The following is a 20818-nucleotide window of genomic DNA, read 5'->3' as shown; positions in this document are numbered from 1 at the left end:
GGGTGCAACCTTAGATTGATAGGATTGGACACTTCCAATTAGCATCATCACTGCAGGCACATTTTAAACCATTCTAATCCAATACTGGAGCCCTGTCTGGAAGATCTTTATAGATAACACAGGTTAGTATCTTCACATTCTGCTGATGCATTTACCAATTAGCAGCCCCCCTCCCCCCCTCAACCCCCATATGAAATTCCTGAGCAGAGGAGGGGGGTGAGATGGGAGGGAGTTCTCTCTGAAAACACATCTCAGACAGAACAGGAAGAAGTTTTTTTTTTTTTTTTGTAGGACTACAAGTGACATTTTGGAGTTTACTGCAGATGTGGTGGGGGGGAGGGATGCCTCATGGCAACTTCTTTGTTCTCTATAGGATTCAAAATCCTCCATCTTGAAATAAGAAATGCTGCTCATTTCATTTCTCTAACTTCAATTATTAATACACTTATGCATTAACTGTCCATCTTTTAGTGCTGTAATCTCTAATTCCAGGGCTATAAATCGTCACTATTTAAACACACACATATCATTAGGGCAACAAAACTTAACCAGTTCATTTCTGAACGTTTAACACAAGCCCTTTCTAATTGCAAACACTGAAACAATTTTTCCCTTGCCATGAATTAACTTCCTGACTCTGCTGTGTCTTGTCACTCACCCTAGCCCCCCTTCACAATCACAGGAGTTCTGATGTAACCAGTCTGTAAGCTTCTAACAGCTTTTTGCAGCTTTTCATCCTTGTTGCCAGCCGGGCATAACATTCTGTTTCACATTTTAACTGTCAATTCTCACATCTTGCCCAATTGTCTATCCATGTGTTAATTTGTGGGACTAGACCGTGCAACAAAGTTTACATGTTGGCAGTAATAGAAACAGAATGATTTCAAAGCGGGATGCGACCGTAAACTTACCACCCGGCCAACATCTCACACAGACAGATAATCTTAATACTTCTAAAATACTTATACTATATATACATAAGAGTTAATTCAAGCTTGTATCCTTCTGTTCCCGGAACAGATTATTCTTATATATAGTGCACTATCTAACGATACGGACCCAAATGAGCCTCTTACAATCAACATTTTATACCTAACGATATGGACTCAATGATATGAGCCGCTTAAAATCAACATTTGCGTGTCCCAGACATCGCATCACTGAAATCATAAATAGATGGTTCGACTTACTTGAATGGGATTTTGGTCATTGCTCCAGGTCCAAGAGGACAAAAATTGATGTCCTTCACTGTAGACCTGAAGAGGACCCTCCCAATCCCGGACTGAGTCCCCAAGCTGTTAGGAAAATTTACTCTCTTTTACCTAACTTGTCCCTGTCTTCAGATTTCGGCGATCAGCTTGAATTAAGTCTATACCGGTACCGGGAGAATGAACTAGATTGACCACATGAACACATGTCTATTTCCAATCCATTCTGGTTTATTCACAGCTGGCAAACAGTTTTAATAGAGGGGGTTGAGCTTCCTTTACATCCAATCATATGTTAGCATTAGTATTTGACCAATAGTATGGTCACACATAAGCTCTGCATTAACATAATAGCTGACTCATAGTAACAGCATTTGACCAATCAGGTATATACACATAAGCTAGCATACAGTTGAGCCAGATGACCTTATATGGCTAGGACTGTTCATACTTTCAAACTAAGGAATGTATGGATTTCTTGAAACAGCCCAGGATATGTCACACACATTCCTTAAGGGGTAAGGGAGGTTTTGTAGTGCACTAACCAAATGTAATACACGTGGCTAAATGAGACAAAATGGAGTCACATATATCCCATCAGTCTGGTCTTTAGACAGAATCTGCAACAGAGGCTCCAAACACAGATGTGAGCAAGTGTAGGCCGATATATTATGTATTTGAATTACTGCAAATTTAGTACTCCTCAGGTAAAAATACTCCTCAAAAATGGTCGGAGGAGTATTTCTACTCTTCTGGAAAAAATGTAGTGCAACCTCTGACAATAACTATATGCTGGCACACTTTTGCATGCCATCATATTGTGGTTGTGCTTAAAGAAACTAACCAGTGCATAATGACCTACAGTTCCAGCGATGATGGCATAGGACATTGTGTCATTATAGAAGAGGATAGTCTATGGGTGCGAACACACGTTTCAGAAAAGCAGCAAATTATTGCTGTTTTTTAAGCAAATCTGTTAGCATGTGAAAATCTGCAGCACTTCTGCAACATGTTCATATCCCATGTGTCAGTGCAAATTGTGAGTAATGAGTGCAGCACTTACACGCGGGACTGGTAAGAGCATGGCCATATGTGGCATTAATGGTATTCAATGGAAATTTAGTGTGACAACTAGGTAAATTGTAATGAACTGCCTAAACTAACATACTGCGGGTTGTATCACCTAACATGGAGTAGGTGATGGCTGGCCAGGCAGTATAGAGTCCATAAAACAAGTCTCAAAGGGTCAGGCAGGAGCAGAGACTAAATACAGGCCAAGGTAGTCAGTCATCTAGTCAGGGCCAGTAGCATAGGTGCAGGTCGGGTCAGGAGCGGTATATCAGAACAGGGATTATAGGTCAAAGAACAGGAACACAAGCCGGGTCAGGAACACGGATAAATAGAATTTCTCCCTCTTATTAGAACATGCACTTTCCTTATAAATATCAGGAAGGGAGCACACGCCACCCCACGGGCAGACACTGTGCATGTGTATCCTAGCATGGAGGAGCAGTGGACAGACAGCATGTATGGAAGTTAACAGGGATACTGTGTCTGCTGGGAGAAGTAGTACGCTGGCTGGCACAGACTGCTAGCATTACATAAATATATCTGTCTTAGATAAATTAATTTTACAAATCCATTTTTAGGATACACATTCTGCCTAATTCGTTTGCATTGGATGCCTAGAAATAGTACATTTAAAAGGTGTTTTCCCGTTTATACAAGTGTGCGGCATACTATGGAGTCACTCTACCATAGACTTCCTTGGGAGAGCAATCTATCCCATAGACGTCTATTGAAGAGCGGCTGCAGTACACAGCCACGCCACAGCATCGTAGATGGGGTCTAGTCTAAGAATACTACAAGGTTGACCACATTTCAACGGTATGTCCTGCAGAAGCTCGGGTTGGTTTTTAAATATTTGTTAGAAGAAACAAACGCCGAGTTCATAAAGTGTATCATAGATGGATATATGTGCTGCTAATGTATCAGAGGAATCCCGGACTAACCTCCCATATAACAATGAAACAGGAAAAGGTCCTTCTGGAGTCCAGGATATAGTCACTTCTATGTAATCTGGCTGTATCCCATCACTCAGAGGGACCTCTCCTACATGATACCTTCTCAGTATGTAATAGATAGAAAAGGTCCTTCTGGAGTCCGGGAAATAGTAGTTTCTATATGAGCCAGCTAAATCCCATGACTCAGAGGGACCTCTCCTACATGTCACCTTCTCAGTATGTAATAGATAGAAAAGGTCCTTTTGGAGTCTGGGAAATAGTCATTTCTATATGAGCTGGCTAAATCCCATCACTCAGAGGGACCTCTCCTACATGTCATCTTCTCAGTATGTAATAGATGGAAAAGGTCCTCCTGGAGTCCGGGAAATAGTCATTTCTATATGAGCTGGCTAAATCCCATGACTCAGAGGGACCTCTCCTACATGACACCTTCTCAATATGTAATAGATAGAAAAGGTCCTTCTGGAATCGGGGAAATAGGAAATAACTATAAAGACTTTATTATCCACCGTTCACCTGTCTTACTTTAGTCAATGCTACAAAGTGAAACAAATACAAATAATAATAATGTACCAAAGCTTTACCAGAATGGTTCTTGTGGAGAGAATGGGATTTAGCTAATTCACTGTGACGCTAAATACTATGATAGATCAGGTCCAGGACAATAGGAGAATAAATGGTCCCTGAAGATTATAGGAAATAGACGGCTGTTATAGAGCTGGCCATTCTCCATTATTAGTGAGGACCAGGTCCTTCTGAGTCATGGGAAATAGCCAATTCACTGTGACATGGCTGAATACTGTATCTATGCAGGACCTCACCACTAGGGGGCAAAAAGGTCCTTACCAGTTATGGGAAATAGACAGCCGCTTCAGAGCCGGCTAAACCCCATGACTGGGGAGGACCTCACCACTAGGGGGAAAAAAGGTCCTTACCAATTATGGGAAATAGACAGCTGCTGCAGAGACCCCTAAATCCCATGACTGGGGAGGACCTCACCACTAGGGGGCAAAAAGGTCCTTACCAGTTATGGGAAATAGACAGCTGCTGCAGAGCCGGCTAAATCCCATGACTGGGGAGGACCAGGTCCCTCCCAGTCATGGGATTTAGTCACAACTGAAGTAAAACTGGTTCTAAGGCTGGTTTCACACGGGCGTTGCAGGAAAAGGTGCGGGTGCGTTGCGGGAACATGCGTGATTTTTCGGCGCGAGTGCAAAACATTGTAATGCGTTTTGCACGTGCGTGAGAAAAATCAGCATGTTTGGTACCCAAACCCGAACTTCTTCACAGAAGTTCGGGTTTGGGGTCTGGGTTTTGTAGATTGTATTATTTTCCCTTATAACATGGTTATAAGGGAAAATAATAGCATTCTTAATACAGAATGCATAGTACAATAGCGCTGGATGGGTTAAAAAAAATAAAAAAAAATTATTTTTTTTTAACTCACCTTAATCCACTTGCTCGCGCAGCCCGGCTTCTCTTCTGTCTTCTTCTTTGCTGTGTACAGGAAAAGGACCTGTGGTGACGTCACATGATCTTTTACCATGGTGATGGATCATGTGATGGACCATGTGACGACCGGAGTGACGTCACCACAGGTCCTTTTCCTGTACACAGCAAAGAAGAAGACAGAAGAGAAGCCAGGCTGCGCGAGCAAGTGGATTAAGGTGAGTTAAATTATTTTTATTTATTTTTTTAACCCCTCCAGCGCTATTGTACTATGCATTCTGTATTAAGAATGCTATTATTTTCCCTTATAACCATGTCATAAGGGAAAATAATAATGATCTGGTCTCCATCCCGATCGTCTCCTAGCAACCGTGCATGAAAATCGCACCGCATCCACACTTGCTTGCGGATGCTTGCGATTTTCACGCAGCCCCATTCACTTCTATGGGGCCTGCGTTGCGCGATAAACGCACAATATAGAGCATGCTGCGATTTTCACGCAACGCATAAGTGATGCGTGAAAATCACCGGTCATGTGAACAGCCCTATAGAAATGAATGGGTCCGGATTCAGTGCGGATGCAATGCGTTCACCTCACGCATTGCACCCGCGTGGAAAACTCGCCCGTGTGAAAGGGGCCTAACAGTTTTTTTCCTCCCTTGCTGCAGGATGTGGGAACCTCCACTTCTCTTTAGCAGGGGGGCAGAACAGAACAGGATCGTTCCACTCTGAACGGCCATAACATTAAAACTATCTCTACCAATGATGCTGCCACCTACTGGTCAACCTGTAACATTACAAGGAAATTTACATTTAACATGGTTTTATGCACATTTGTGAAGACATAATGTAAAATCACATCAGATGACAATATAACGGCTCCTAAAGGTGAGTAGCGAAGTAGAGGAGTGCAGTAATACAACTTTGGGGTGTTACATATTTATGAGAGCAGGCACCTGGGGCGGACCGCCCCCCCCCCTCCCCCCGCCCCACTCCTGGCACGCCACTGAGGGGCACATGTAAGCATTACTACTGTGAGGGGCATAATGTGGGCATAACTACTGTGAGGGGGTTATATGTGGGCATAACTACTGTAAAGGGGCACATGTGGGCATAACTACTGTGAAGGGGCACAATGTGGACATTGTGCTGGCATAAAGGGGGAATAATTACTATGCAGGGGCACTAAGGGGACTGGGTGGGGCTGGGTGTGTGTAGTTATGTTTTGGGTGGCGTTAGAGGTGTGGCCTAGTATGAAAACTATTGCACATATTGTTCCTCTTTGTGTTTTTCAAAAGTTGGGAGATATGCAGCAGCAAGTCTATTGTTTGAGTGATTCCGCGCATTTTGTGGAGGGGTTTCCCCCATAGACTTTAATGGGGTTCTTTATATAAACAGAAAATCCACACACAAATCTGCACCAAAACTGCGATAAATAGTGTGGATTTATGTGCGTTTTTTGTCCAGTTTTAGTGCCATGCTCAACACATAGGAGTGTCAATGGTGTGGCGGGACTTCGGGCCAAATTTATCTTTTATGCCTGGAAAGAGATGTAAATGTTGGTAAAAAAAAAACTACTTCAGCCAGGGTCTGGTCTAGTTTCTCTGCCAGGCGCATGGACTTAGTCAAATAAAAAGTCCCTTTTTCTAAATGTTGTTGCATGGCTGGTTCTCGACAGTTGGATGTGATGGTGTCAGAGCGGAGGACTGTTGGGGCTGTGCCAGGCCCGGACAAATTTGCTAGTTTTACGTCTGGAAACAGGGTCTAGCTACACTGCAACAAGTTTCGCACAACAAGAAACTTGCGCAACATTTCATGTAATGCATTTCAATGGTGCCGCTATGTGACACGCTTTGACGCAACAGTCACAAAAGTTCCATCCCATTTAATTTTTTTTAAACCGCTGTGTCGCAGTCACAACATGTACCATGTCGCATTGCGACACCCATTAAAATACATTATATCAAATATTGGGCGACACGTTTCCATGTAGCCATACCCTTCTGTGTCACTGTGACCCAAAATATAGTCAAAGACCCTTTACCCTACCTACCTACACAACTATGCCATGTGACCGATGTACGGTGATGTCACATGGCCTAGGAAGAGGCTGTGGCACTCTCGGAGCATCTACCTCTTCTAACATCTGATCGCTGGGGGTCCCGGTTGTTGAGGATAGGATAGGTCATCCATTTAAGTTACCGGATAACCCCTTTAATGGAATTATCAGTGGAGGACAATTATCAAGACCGGTATATTGTATGCCAGTCTAGATTCCTTATGTAGAGGTGCACACCTCTCATATATCTGGCGCTTATTCCACCCATGCGACACACATTTCTACGGCAGCCTCCTAGCAGCCTTATATTTAAAGGGAGTCTGTCACCTCCATATGGCCATATAGAGTGCTTACATGGCTCTGTAGCACACCTATACAGGATTGTAACGGTACCTTTGTTCTTTTCTTTAGACTTGCACCAGCAGGAAAAACGAAGTTTAATTCATATGCAAATGAGCACTTGCAAGCACTGTATATGGCCATATGGAGTCGACAGACTCCCTTTAAGTATTTATTTATGCCAGTAAACTAGCAAAAGTCGCAAAAAAGGGGGTCATATGACATTTATTCACCAAAACAGGCATAAAAAGGTCATAAATGACCCCCTGTATGTTCAGAGGGAGGATTTTGTCCGCAACAAAATCCACCAGGTATCCCATGGCAGAAACTGCTGCGCTGTGCTTCGGGTTCTGCCTTGGGTTTTCATGCGGATGCGCACTAGGTTTATGATGGAACTAAGCTGCGCACAAGCTCCCGCTACAGCTTTGTGTGGCGTCAGCGTGGTAACCACTCCAAAAATGGACTGTACATTCTGTCTGGGATCTTGAAAACCACATGGGCCACATAAACTGTGGCGAGGATTCCCATTAAAGACAATGGAGTGTGAATTTAGTGCAGATTTGGACTGGTTTTCTGCACCTAATCCACACAGAAACCTGTGCCAAAAATCCTCCATCTGAGCATACCCAAGACTTTCTCCAAAAACTCAGTGGGACACATTTACTGAGGCTGTTTTTTTACGCCAATCTTAGGTCCCCCTTGCGCGGCCATTCGATTAGTCTAATTTATGACGAGGCATGCGCCTCGTCATAAATTAGGTGCATCTGTGGCAATCCTTGCGCCTGGCGTAAAAATTACTCCAGCCCCTGGTTGGCATAGCTTTTTGCTAACATTTACGCTTGTTTCCAGGCATAAATGTTAGTAAATTTGCTTGGGCTGGAGTCCTAGCCCTGGCACAGCCCCCACCCCTGTCACACCCAACTGGCAGACGTGGCATAAAACCGGCCGTGCGAATAAATATTGTTGCACGGTCAGTTAAAAAAGGGGACTTGTGACTATTTTACGCCTAAAATAGTCACAAGTCAATTAGTAAATGTGCCCTAGTGGGGTACATTTACTAAGACCGGCTTTTTACGTCAGTTTTAGTTTTCTCCTCATCAGAAATTTGGCGCATCTATGGCAGTCCTTGTCCATCTTATACTCTGATGTCTATCATTAAGAGTTCACCTGTACATTGGTCATACTCAGTGGCGATTATAATACACTGCAATCTACTGGAATCACAGAGCAGAAAATCACTGCGGAGCCTAGGCCTGCTATAGTGCAGTGTTGGAAGTCCTATGTAAAGCCACAGCTACATCTGACTATGAAGGGGTTAAGCTGCATACTGATTGATGGTAGAATTCCCTGGAGAACCTCAATGATACACCCTGCACCTGAAGTCTTTCATCTCTTACCCTATCACACAGCTGCTCTGGCCTCACACAAGCTATAAAACTCTGGGCTATGGCAGACTGCAGTATTGGTAGCAGCTGCCAGAATGGGCTTGGGCAAAGCAGGGATGAGGCTGGTCTTAGCCCTTTTGGCTTATGGATTGGGGTCTTTAGTATGTGTTGCACAGGACTATTGGGATGATCCTTCCCATCTGCAGTGTGGATCTCACACTATGGAGATTTCTCTACCTTCTTTGTTGGAGGATGCAGCTTTTGCCTTGAGTATCATTGGTAGGTCCTATGTAGTAAGTAGGCTAAGATGTATGTAATGCCTTCTCATGGTGCTGTCTTCTGTGGAAAATGTGGTACTTTTTATTGCTTAGGCCTTTTGCCCATGAATGTAAGGGCTCTGTGTCCGTGGTGTCGACCGCATACGGCGGTTCCACAATACACGGGTCACCAGCTGTGTGCATTCTGCATCATGGATGTGGACCCATTCACTTGAATGCGTCTGCAACCTTAGATATGCCTTGCAGAATGGGAGCACTACGGAGTGCTTCTGTGGTGTTTTGTTCCACAAAAGGATAGAACTTCTATCTTTGGAACAGATGGATTGCAGACTCCATTCAAGTAAATAGGTAAGTAATACGCATGTGGGTGCTCATGCATTGCAGTCCAGTGTGGGCATGGAGCCCTTATGTTTGTGGGTGAGAGGCCTTATTGTGTATCTGTCTTCTGCTGTCTGTACAAGGTGACCCTATGTTTCTGTATTTAGGAGTAGCAGCTTCAAAATGAACAGTGCTCAGTTTACCAGAGATGCATCTGGGGGTGAATATCTGCTAGTACTGTCTAAATATCTGAGCATGCCAGTGTTTTGTTGGTGCCCCTGGGAATATCTCCTGGCAACAAAGTTAAATTCTAATTATATGCCATTAGAAAAGGGCAGGGCAAGTGTGGCATGTTGGGGGTGAGGAAACTTGTGTACAATGTTTCAGTTATCTAAGGATTCTGCTACAACGAACCAAAAGTTATGGTCAGTGGTAGAGGCATCCATAATGGAATTCTTGGAACCCAAACCTTGTACACTGAACTTACAAACACAAGTTTGCTCATCCCTACTGTTAGTGTTCTGCTACACATGGTTGGTTTGCAAGTGTGTTCCACTTTGGAAGCTGGAAATTCATAGTAGAAACCGGCAACATCTCTTGACACCGGGGTTGGATTGGCCCACCTGAGTACCAAAGGATCCTCCAGTGGGCCTAATATCTGACAATAATGGGCCCTTAATTCTCTATAGAGTGGGCTCTCAATCATTTCCTCAGGTGGGCCCAAGGGACTTCACTCCAACTCTGCTTGACATGCTGTGGACTTAACATTGATACTGTCTGGGTTTTCTTGTTGAAAAGGTCTTGAGCTAGTGATTGAGACTAGAATCCTCAAAATGTCGGCTCAGGGTTGACCTAAAGTCAGTCCTCCTCACTGAGACACCAGACCCCATAAACCTACCCAGTAATTAATTTCTTGTCACAGGCCTGAACATGAGTAGACCACTGGCATTGCCCTGCTATACAGTTGAGCTGTGCACTGGCCACTTGGTGGCTCTGTGCTCATGTAAGGGTCAGCCCCTTAGAATATTGTTTTTTGCACAGATATCTGCAATATTGTGCTACATATAATTGTGATGACTTATTTCAGCCACTGGAGGCCGCTGTTGCTTTGAGTAAGAGGAAGCTGAACGGTTTCTGGGATACACAAGAGGTAGGAGGAGCCAGAAGTTCCTGGGGTTTGAGGGCTGGGTGTGTGCGAACTGGGAGTTGTGGTGATGGCTGCCATGTTAGGAGCCAAGTAAAGGCTAGTGATGGGACACCGAGCCTGACTCATGGAGTCCTGAGAAGCTGGCTGTGTTTGAGACAGGCCAAGATAGCCTCTTAACTGAAGTACTGCAGTGTGTTCCAGAGGAGTGGGACAATGTGTCAGACCAGTACAAGGTCTTGCGATTCCTGTCATTGACCAATTGTGCCTCTGGTGTGGTGGTACTGTACTGTTTAGGTTTCCCCGCAGTTTCATTTTGCTCCTTAATAAGAGTTTTTCATAACTAGTATGTAAAAAAAAAAACAGTATCTTTCTCATAACATATGCATTTATAGATCTCAGGAGCCTGAATTGCAAACTGTTAAAATAATGCAGCATGCTAAGGATTTGATGGTCCCTTCCATGCATCAAGTCACCCCCTTTTATGCCATACTTGCACTTGGGAGTGGTTGGGTCTGGAATATTGTCCCTGAAAAATCTATGCATGGAAATGGTTTCTCACTCCAGGTTCAGAATGCTGCAGGATGCTCCTAATTTATGATGCAGTGTGTTCCTTGTCATAAGTTGGGCACATCCCCTGCCAGTATAGGGGAGTGAGACCTGCGTGGAACTATAATGGAAACTCTATTCCATGGGATTTATCAGTGCAGTTCATTCATGTGGTAAGTATTTGGCTTGCACTCCACTTTCAGGAATGGGAGGCTTTCTGCAGATGTCAACGATGCCTAAACTGTCCTTTAAACTTTCTCTACTGGAATACAAATGTGCTTCAAAGTAAGGGGAGTCTACACATGGTGGCCATGATTTTAATCACGCCAGTATGCAGGGTCATGGCAGGTTAACTTGGTTCTCAAATTGATGGCTATGTGGCTTTGCAGGCAAATGGGAGTTCTACCTGTACAATGGTTCAACTCCTAATAGTTCAAAACTGTGCCAAGCTGAGGTAAGACTTAAAGCTGGAGTGTTTTCTTCATTGTGGCTGTTGTGTGGACTCAACAACTTGTGTACAGTAAAAATGTCATACTGAATCTTAAGAGCAAGTTGTATGTATGAACTGACTGTAATTCTAGACAAGAATGGAAAACCTCACTATCTTCACAATGACTCCACTTGCGGGACTTGGATTGGACAGAAACCTGATGGCTCACTGGTGGTTGGCTCTACTTTCAATGGCTGTTATGTTTGTGAGGAGGTAAGTTGTGGAGAATCTAACTCTGCAAGGTCTGAACTGCTCATAACGGTTTAAGGGTAGATTTATATTGGTGTTTCTTGCAGTGAGAACAGTAGTTGAAGGCCCTTAGGATGGAAGTGTTTTTGCTACTGTTAGGGGGCTTTTTTGTACTAAAGGGAAAGCTGCAGGAAAATTCACACTTATATAGATATATTTTTATTTTTTTCCCCTCTCAGAATGGAAGCTATGTGGTAACGATAACTCTGGAAGAAATTCTTCGTGATGAGAAGTCCCAGTATCACAAGAAAGATCTTGCATGCCCGATTCTTCCAGGTTAAGATTTGTATAAAAACTTGGTAGACTGTTCAATTGGTTGGTCAGATTATCTTCTGTCCACAGAATATGTAAGTGTCCAATTGACTTTGGCTGGTGTTTCCCCCACCACTATTTGAATGGAGAAGACACACTGCCACTCTACTCTTGGGCTGCTGGGGACAGCTGATAATTGTCAATAGACTATCGCCTGCAGCCCATGGACCAAATGACAGCGTGGCAGTCTCATGCTTGGATTTAAGATGACATGCTGCCTGCAGCTACAATTTGAGGTTTTAGACTGGGGTAAAGATTAACTTGGTCATGCTTTTCAGTCAAAGTACTGTGCAGAATAACATTTAAATTCACTTTAAAGTTGATCCAATACTCTGCAGGAAAGTAGCAGCCCTTAACAATCCCTATGATGGTCCATAGTTCTAGCAATTCAGTTTGAGCTGAATTTTCCAGATTAACCACTTGTTCAAATGGTGTAATTTAACCAGTTTAACTTGTTACCCCATAGAACCTAAATCTAGTCCCATAAATTCAGTGAAACCTAGTTAATCTGGCCATCCTAGGGCCTGTGGACATCTAACTTGCTGTCACTATACAGCAGTGAGGATGAGAACTTCTCCAAGTGTGTGGCTGAGTTCTCTAAAGATCTGCCCCATGCTTTACTTGTGCTGTGGGTTTCACCCTCTGCAATATATTCCATGGCAAAATTCTACCTCCAGCTGTACTGGAATTCCATAGGTTTAATGTGCAGAACGATTGCCTTTAAACAAATGCTGGCAAAAGGTAGTCATGGTCATCATCCTGATGTGAAACATGGCCACTCTAGCCAGCTGATGGCAGATTGTCATCTGGATAGACATTGGCAGTGTTTATTGTCCAGCTACTTGCTAGCCAGGAGCAGTTCCATGAAGGATCTCAAGACCTTTGCCCAGTGTCATTGGCAGTGTGCAGCAAGTTTGGACTACTGTGGCTGCGCTGGCGTATGATCATTCAAAGGCTAGGCTATTAAGCCATTAACCTAATTCTGTCATGTATAGTAAAGTCAAAGGTTTTCCACTTTGTCCATAAATTGTCTGACTTTTGGGATCAGCTGTCCAGAAATTCTGGTTGGCAACCCTGTCCCCACCCCATAAATGTTCCATGGAGTGTTAAACAAAAGGGTGTATAAAGTTTGTGCCAAAATTTAGAACTTGCTTTATTCTCAGGCTATTCAACCTGGGCATGGTTTAGTATGCTAGTAACAGACTTAATTTCATGCAAGGTTTTTGAATTGTTAGTGAGGCAGTTAACACACTTGGTCTATAATTTTTAAAGATACTCTACGTTTAACTTCACAACTTGTTCATCTTGGAGAACATTCCACCAACTTGGTGTCAATGCAAGACTGTCTTTAGAAAGTCCCAACATCATACTTATGTTTTTGCACCTCCACAAGTAGGCTTAAAAGGTTTTCACTGTTCAGTAGGTGTGGGTCCCACATCTCAGATGCAAACCTATAGGCCACTGATGGGTATAAGTAACTCCATTTTGTCCTTTCAGAAACGTGTATTACATTTGGTCAGAGCACTTACAAAATCTCCCTTCCCCCTTTTGGAATGTGAGAAACTTCCTGTGCTGTTTCAGATACCCATACATTCCTTAATCCTGCCATATAAGGTCATCTGGCTCAAGTGTCTGCTGGCCTATGTGTATATACCTGATTGGTCAAATGCTGTTACTATAAGTCATCTATTATGTTAATGCAGAGCTCATGTGTGATCATACCATAGGTCGAATACTAATGCTAACATATGATTGGATGTCAAGGAAGCTCAACCCCCTCTATTATAACTGTTTGCCAACTGTGAAATAAACCAGAATGGATTGGAACTAGACATGTGTTCAGTGTTTATCTGATTCATTCTCCTGGTACCGGATAGACTTAATTCAAGCTGATCACTGAAATCATGTGTTAGGGACACGTTAGGCAAGAGAGTATATTGTCCAACAGCCACACACTTATATAATTCTCCACTCAAATCTATGGGAGCAGCATAAGTGGCTTGGGAAGCTAATTCAAAAATTCTATGGGTTGTCTGGTTTCAGGAGGAAACTGGACTAGAGGGGGATCTGCCTGCAGTAGTGTTGCTTACTAGACAGATATCATGTTGCACTAGTGCTCATCCAGGACTTGTTAACCTGGCTGCTCAAATGGACATGTGACCACTATAATCGATTACTGGCCTTGGGGTACTTTCACACTAGAGTTATTCTTTTCCGGTATAGAGTTCTGTCCTAGGGGCTTAATACAGAAAAGAACTGATCAGTTTTATCCTAATGCATCTCTGAATGGAGAGCAATCTGTTCAGTAGGCTTCAGGATGTCTTCTGTTCAGTCACTTATGGTATTTGGCCGGAGAAAATACCACAGCATGCTGTGGTATTTTCTCCGTCCAAAATTCCAGAACACTTGTTGGATCCAGCATTTTCCATTGAAGTGCATTAATGCCTGGTCCAGCACCAAGGGTTCAAAACCCTGTTTTCTGGGCTGCACATGCACAAACCTTTAAAAAATGTGAAAGAAATAAATACTGTCAGTTTTTCCAGATGACACCAGAGATGGATCCAGTATTGCAATGCATTTGTGAGACAGATCAGTCTACAAAAGTAATCTGTTTGCATACTGATTTCCGGATCCGGAGACAGAACTGCCTGCCGGAATCCAACTACGCAAGTGTGAAAATACCCAGTGCACATAGGCCAGTGACTGGCTGTAGCAGTTGGGTGATGTCACTACTGCAGGTGGGTAAAGATCCCAACAGAGTACTGGACTAGACAGTTGCCCAGTTTTCTACTGAAACTGGACAACCCCTTAAATGTCGGTCACAGGACATGGACTTCAGATGAGTTGAGTTAGTGCTCCTGTCTCGTGGATCTGTTGGAGACATAAATTGTATTGACAATGTTTCCTTATCTATAGCTATGGATGCTCCTAGTCCAAGTGACTGTGCTTCAGTTCTGCAAGCTGACCGCCTGCCGTGTGCTAATGACTCTGTATCTCAAGAACTTTGTGAAGGACTTGGATGCTGCTTTTCTCAAAATGCACTTGCACTGCGCTGCTACTATGGAAAGAAATGTGAGTCTTTGCAATAATGTAATTCTATTCATCCCCCACCACCCAGGCTGTAGCAGTTAGCGTATCACTGTCGGTTTACATAATTAAAAAAAATAATGGCTGCACACACAAGCAGTAAAGCTGAGAAATGGTGATCATTCTGTCAGTTTATAGTTGGAATATATTGGCAGAAATTAATCATGACATCACGTTTCATGAGATTGAGGGACTCCAATTTCTGACAATCAAAATGCTCCATCTGCAGGTCCAATACAGCATAACTTGCATTCATGCTAGGATTTACCCCCATTGTCTGATAGAACGGAGCCCTGGAAGTGATTGAGGGTGCATGTGCAGCCACCCTACATTTATTTTGTGGCCACTGAAAATGGCTTGGCTATTTCCGTCAGGCCCATAGAAGTGAATGGGAGCGGTGACCAGTCATGTGAATGGAAGCGCACCACACTTCTATGGGGAGAGTGCTTGGTGGTGGCTAGACTAGTCCTCCAGCCACCACATTGTGGGGCTCTGCTTAGATAGGTGTGGCCCCCACCCCTATAACACAATGGGGGCATCTGATGGCGATATGCCCCATTGTCTGAGATGAGACAACCCCTTTAATTGGGGAGGCAAGGTAATCTACTGCAGTGAAAAAGGGGGTCAGTCAGAACATCCCAATGCACAGGTGCATGCTGCCATGGCTAGAAACGCAAAGAAAGAAAACACAATGCAACAGCACTCTGCAAACACCCATAACATACAACAATTTCATAGTAATAGAAAATATTCTGGTGCTAATGTTATGCTCTTATGAATTTGAGTTTCTTGGCAAATTTTGTACAATTTTTGCATGTCTGCTGGCATCAAGGCGATATCTATAAGATGGGAACCTAACATTGAATACTACCTGCTATAGTGCCATACTGGCCACCATAACATACCAAAGTACCTCGGTTAGAAAGGTCATCAGTATAAAGGTTGGAAGACCCATCAGGGTAGGTCATTAGGATCTGCTCAGCAGGGGTCCAACACCTGGGACCCCTGCCAATTAGCAGTTTTGAGAAGGCACCAGCATTCCTGTGGGCACTGCTGCCTTCTCACTACTCCATACATTGTATAGCAGCTGTGCTTGGTATTACACTTGGGCCCCATTTACTTGAATGCGGCTGAGCTACTCCTAGGCCATGTCCACAATTAATGTGGCATCACTGGCCTAGGAAAAGCCGCAAGAAGTCTGCAGTGCTTACAGGAGGGCTGCTAACTTCTCAAACAGCTGATCGGTGGGTGTTCCAGGTGTTGTACAACTACTGATTACATACTTGCCTATTCTGAGGATGGGTCAGTATAAACCCTTGCATGGTAACTTGAAACTTTGTTGCATGTAGAGTGGATGCCTTAACAGTCTGCCTCTTCTGTGTAGTGACTACCTACTGCTCTGCTGACAATAACATGGTGGTTGCGATTTCAAAAGACATAACCATACCATCCTTGATCCTGGACTCTGTAAAAGTACTTGGTGTGGATTCTAACTCGTGCCCAAGCCTGATGGTGGCAACAACTGCATCATTTATTGGGTTCCAGTTCCCATTGTCCTGTGGGAGTGCAAACGAGGTGAGCAAAATGTCCAAACATGCTGAACCTGCCTGAAATACTGCTCAATGTCTATTGACTACAGAACATGGCAAGGGGGACTGTGGCCCAATCTAGTCCAGATCAGGCATGTCTTTTTATCTGTGGATATTTTTGTGCATATTTTAGGTGTTCTGAATTTATTTTTTATTACTGATCTATTCTTCGGATAGATTATCAGCATCTGATCGGTGGGGGTCCGACACCTGGGAACCCTGCTGATCAGCTCTTTGAGAAGGCAGTAGTGAATATGGTGTGAAGGTGCTTAACGCACCAAAGCCTCTTCAAAGATCTGTGGGAGTTGGACCCACACTGATCAGATTTTGCTAACTGAAGGGTAAAACCCCTTTAAAACCTGCAGCTCAGTGGTCAGCGCTGGTGCCTTACAGCACTGGGGTCCTTGATTTGAATCAAAGGACAACATCTGCATGGAGTTTGTATGTTCTCCCCGTATTTGCATGGGTTTTCTTCTGGGTACTCCTGTTTCCTCCCACACACAAGACATACTGATGGGGAACTTAGACTGAGCTCCATTGGGGACAGCTTAATGTCTATAAAGTGCCGCAGAATATAGTAGCGCTATAGAAGTGCATGCGGATAACACTATTTAGAATCTTCTCTCTGCTTCTGCTGTAAAATGCCTTGTATCTGTCAGTGTGGACACTTTCATTTAGGCTGTCGGGTGTAAGTTATGAAGAGATGCTAAATAACAGTAAATCTCACCTATGTTAACTATTAATTATTTTTAACAGGCGGTTGATGCATCCATGGTGTATGAGTACACTTTTGTGGCAACCAACAGAGTAATCGCCTGGCAGTCGGCATCGGTCACTAGAGACAGTACCATGAGGTAAGGTCAAGGCTTGTTTTGTTTTTTTGACACTACAAGTACCATGGTTGGATTACAAAATGCTCCTCTTCCTACAGAGTGACTGTAAGCTGTAGCTTTTCACGGACTGGCATTGTCCCACTGCAAGTAGAGGTCTTCACCCTTCCACCTCCTCTCTGTATCTACCATGGGACCTCTAACCTTGGAGATGAGAATAGCTCCAGGTAATTAACAAGCTACTTGGAAACTATTTGTGACCTGCATAGGAAGGGTTGGGCATGGCAAAGCTGTTACAGGCCTAACTTAAAATGGCTTACCTTACGCAACCACTTTAAATTGGCTCATCTTAAGAACTGTCTAAAGGTGTTATTTGATGTAGATTAAAATCATACATAATAGACATTCCTGATAACATGGATATTGGGGGAAACCTGAACATGCTGTCCATGGGACCCATGGTAAAGTGGCCCTGGAAAAAAAGTTGTAAGCAGGGACAACAAATGTGGGCCAGTCAGCAACACAATGGTGCACCACAAAGTGCCATTCCAGCAGAACCAAATGGTGCAGCACAAAATTGCTACCTTACCACAGTATTTATCTGTTTTGCCATGCTGAGGGTAGGTGACAGTTAAATTCAAGAGGGCAGCTTCTGGGTGCCAACCCCCAAGCTGTAACTGCAAAATCACAAATAGTAAGAAATCTGAACTGACTGCCACCCATCTGACGGGAACATAACTTAGTCTGGCATGCAGCTAGTTTATAAGGGCTTATGTAGTTGTACTTGACAAAATGTTCTATTGACTAATATGCCAAACAGATTCCCTTATTCTTGGATGTGAAACTGTATGGTCATGCAAAAGCTGATGATGGATATGTCTTGCAGATGTGCAGTATAGCTCATACTATGCAGATGAAGATTATCCTATTTTAAGAGTGTTAAGAGATCCTGTGCATGTTGAAGTTCACATCCTGCAGAGGACTGATCCAAGCCTAGTTCTGATTTTGAACAACTGCTGGGCCACCAGTTCTCCTGAGCCTACTAGCTTTCCCCAATGGCCTATCTTGTCCAGCAGGTGAGGACTGGATAAACGATCAAACATTCTCTTGCTTAGGGCTGTAATGATACAAGTACTTATGTTGTTTCAGCTGCCCTTTTGCTGGAGACAACTATCTTACGGAGCTGGTTCCTGTTACTTCCTCACAAGGAATAACTTTCCCAACATACTACAGTCGTTTCATTGTAAGCACCTTCACCTTTGTGGATTCGAACACCCAAACTGCTCTTGGAGGATCGGTAAGCTGCTTGGATAAGTGTTTTTATGGAAGTGTGTGAAGGACTTGCTGCCAAATCAGTAGGTGTCACCTGTAATTTAAAGAAATGTTGACATTCCCAGATCTAGTAAGCCCTAATTCCAATATGGATACTACCCACTGTACATCTAATCCATGTTGTAGATGCTCCTCACAGAATCTTTGTAGAATACACACAGTACTTGGGTCCTGATTTATGCCTTCACTCCAGAATTGTGGCATCAGTTGCCAAATGGGGCTCTTGTGACTTCCTGGGCTCGCTTGTGCATAAATTTAGACCTTGCATTTTTATACCACTTTAAGATGAGGAAACTATTTGTATCTCCCTTTGTTCCTGTGTGGCTTCAAGCCACAGGAAGTATAAGCCAGCCAGCTATCTCTTAGAACCTGAACTTCCTTGCCTGTACAGATCCTGGGGCCCTCTGTTCTACTATATCCTTGCCTCACAGGGGAGGTCTGTCGGCTAACTTTTACAATCTTGGAACTGGAGTCCAGATGGTCAAAAAAAATCTACGTTCCTGCCTACGTCATAGCCCTGTGCCATGGGCTGGGGAGGGGGGAGCATTTTGACTGGTCCCAATTTCCCAGCATGGGGTGCTCAGGACTCCCTGCTCTTCACACAGTACCAGGTATCTTCCCTACACAGACAGACATAAGCTTCCCTGCTTAGCACTGTACTCTGGCCAGCTCAATATTGGGCTACTATAATTATAGATGATTAACCACCCTTGGTATTTAAATTTATTCCAAACAGCACATTGAACTAGTGTGTGAATAACACAAATAACCAGGAGCTGTTTGTTACAATTACATAAACTACAGTTGACTTGTGTTCCTATAGGTATTCTTTCACTCAGTGCTTCAATATGTGTCCCATCTGCCTCAGAGACATGCTCTGTGACCTGTCAAAGGAAAAGTAGGTGACCCAGTAAATTGTCTTTACTCCTCTCTCAGTTGAGGGTTTTCCATTCTGCTAACATTTAACTGAGTGCTTGTTACACTACTTGTAGGCACCAATTTGATCAACTTTTTGTCTTGCAGAGAGAATGGTGGAATTGCAGCAGACAGACAACACTCTTACAGTGACTTCTCATGGTCCTGTGATATTTTATTCTGGAGAGATCAAAACAAATAACATGGTTGAAGAGGACGAAGGTAGTGTGCTAGTGACATCACTGAATGTGGTTGTGCATGGTACAATAGTTGAGGCCTTCAAATTGGCAAAGATCATACTGGTAGTATCAAAAGTATGTTACTTCAGCATTTTGAACGCACTCCTACAGGACTTTGCTTAATACTGGCTGTAATTTAAAATGAACCTGGCATACAAATGTTCTAGCTTGGGCTAACTTTTTTTTTTTTTTTTTTTCCCCCTTTAAAACAGGTTTTGGCTCTGGACTTGCCCTTGCTTGGTTTTCAGGCATAGCGGCTACAGTCTTCATCTTGGTGGTGTCTCTTCTGGGTATCTACTTGTATAGGAAACAAAAGAAATATGCACTGTCCACAGTAAATGATTTAATAAAGTAGATTTTTCAAGTAACATGTATTGTGTTCAATATAACAATATTGCTGATAAAGAACTTGTGGGATTTTGAGTTGCTCATCTAACTAGTTGCTGGTCTTCCTATACAGCATAGTTCCTTGTGTTCTCTACACTAAACGGTCTCTCAGACATCACCATTGCAACTGAACAAGCTAGTTGGTACCACTTTTGATGCATTTTATCTTGAGGTAGGAGTGGATCCTAAGGGAGCTTGTACATGCTGCAGCATATTCACATTAACTGCATGTGAATAAGGGCAGCCACACTGCACATGTACTTGCCATGGTTTTAAGTTGCATAGCAGTAGTAAACCTCAGCTTGGTCACATGTAGGGTATTGATATGTGGCGTACTAAAGCCATAATGTAGGCACCCAGCAGGGCCGGACTGGGACAAAAAAAAGGCCCGGGCATTTTTGACTGAGCAGCCCAATCACATGACCCCCACCCCCTTGCAGTCTAGGGGTGGAGCCAAAACCGGAAGCACAATTGAGGGGCAGGGCCAGCCACCAGTAAGATAGGAAGGCTTCAGCCAACACACATAAGCTTTGCAACAACCAACATACAGACCTTGCAACAATATAGGAAGCTACAGAAAAGTCTTATAATATCCTCAGTGGATCTCAACCCCACCCCCACCCCCCACCTCATCC

General features: G+C 43.5%; 1 pseudogene; it reads left to right on the top strand.

Annotated features, from left to right (window-relative positions):
* Positions 1 to 8559: 8559 nt before the first annotated feature.
* LOC121004949 lies at positions 8560 to 20151 on the top strand (annotated as a pseudogene).
* Positions 20152 to 20818: the final 667 nt, after the last annotated feature.

This window comes from Bufo bufo, chromosome 1 (assembly GCF_905171765.1).
Source record: "Bufo bufo chromosome 1, aBufBuf1.1, whole genome shotgun sequence".
Classification (NCBI taxonomy): Eukaryota; Metazoa; Chordata; class Amphibia; order Anura; family Bufonidae; genus Bufo; species Bufo bufo.
The sequence above is the reverse complement of the archived record's forward strand: the minus strand, read 5'-3'. Positions and strand labels throughout refer to the sequence as shown.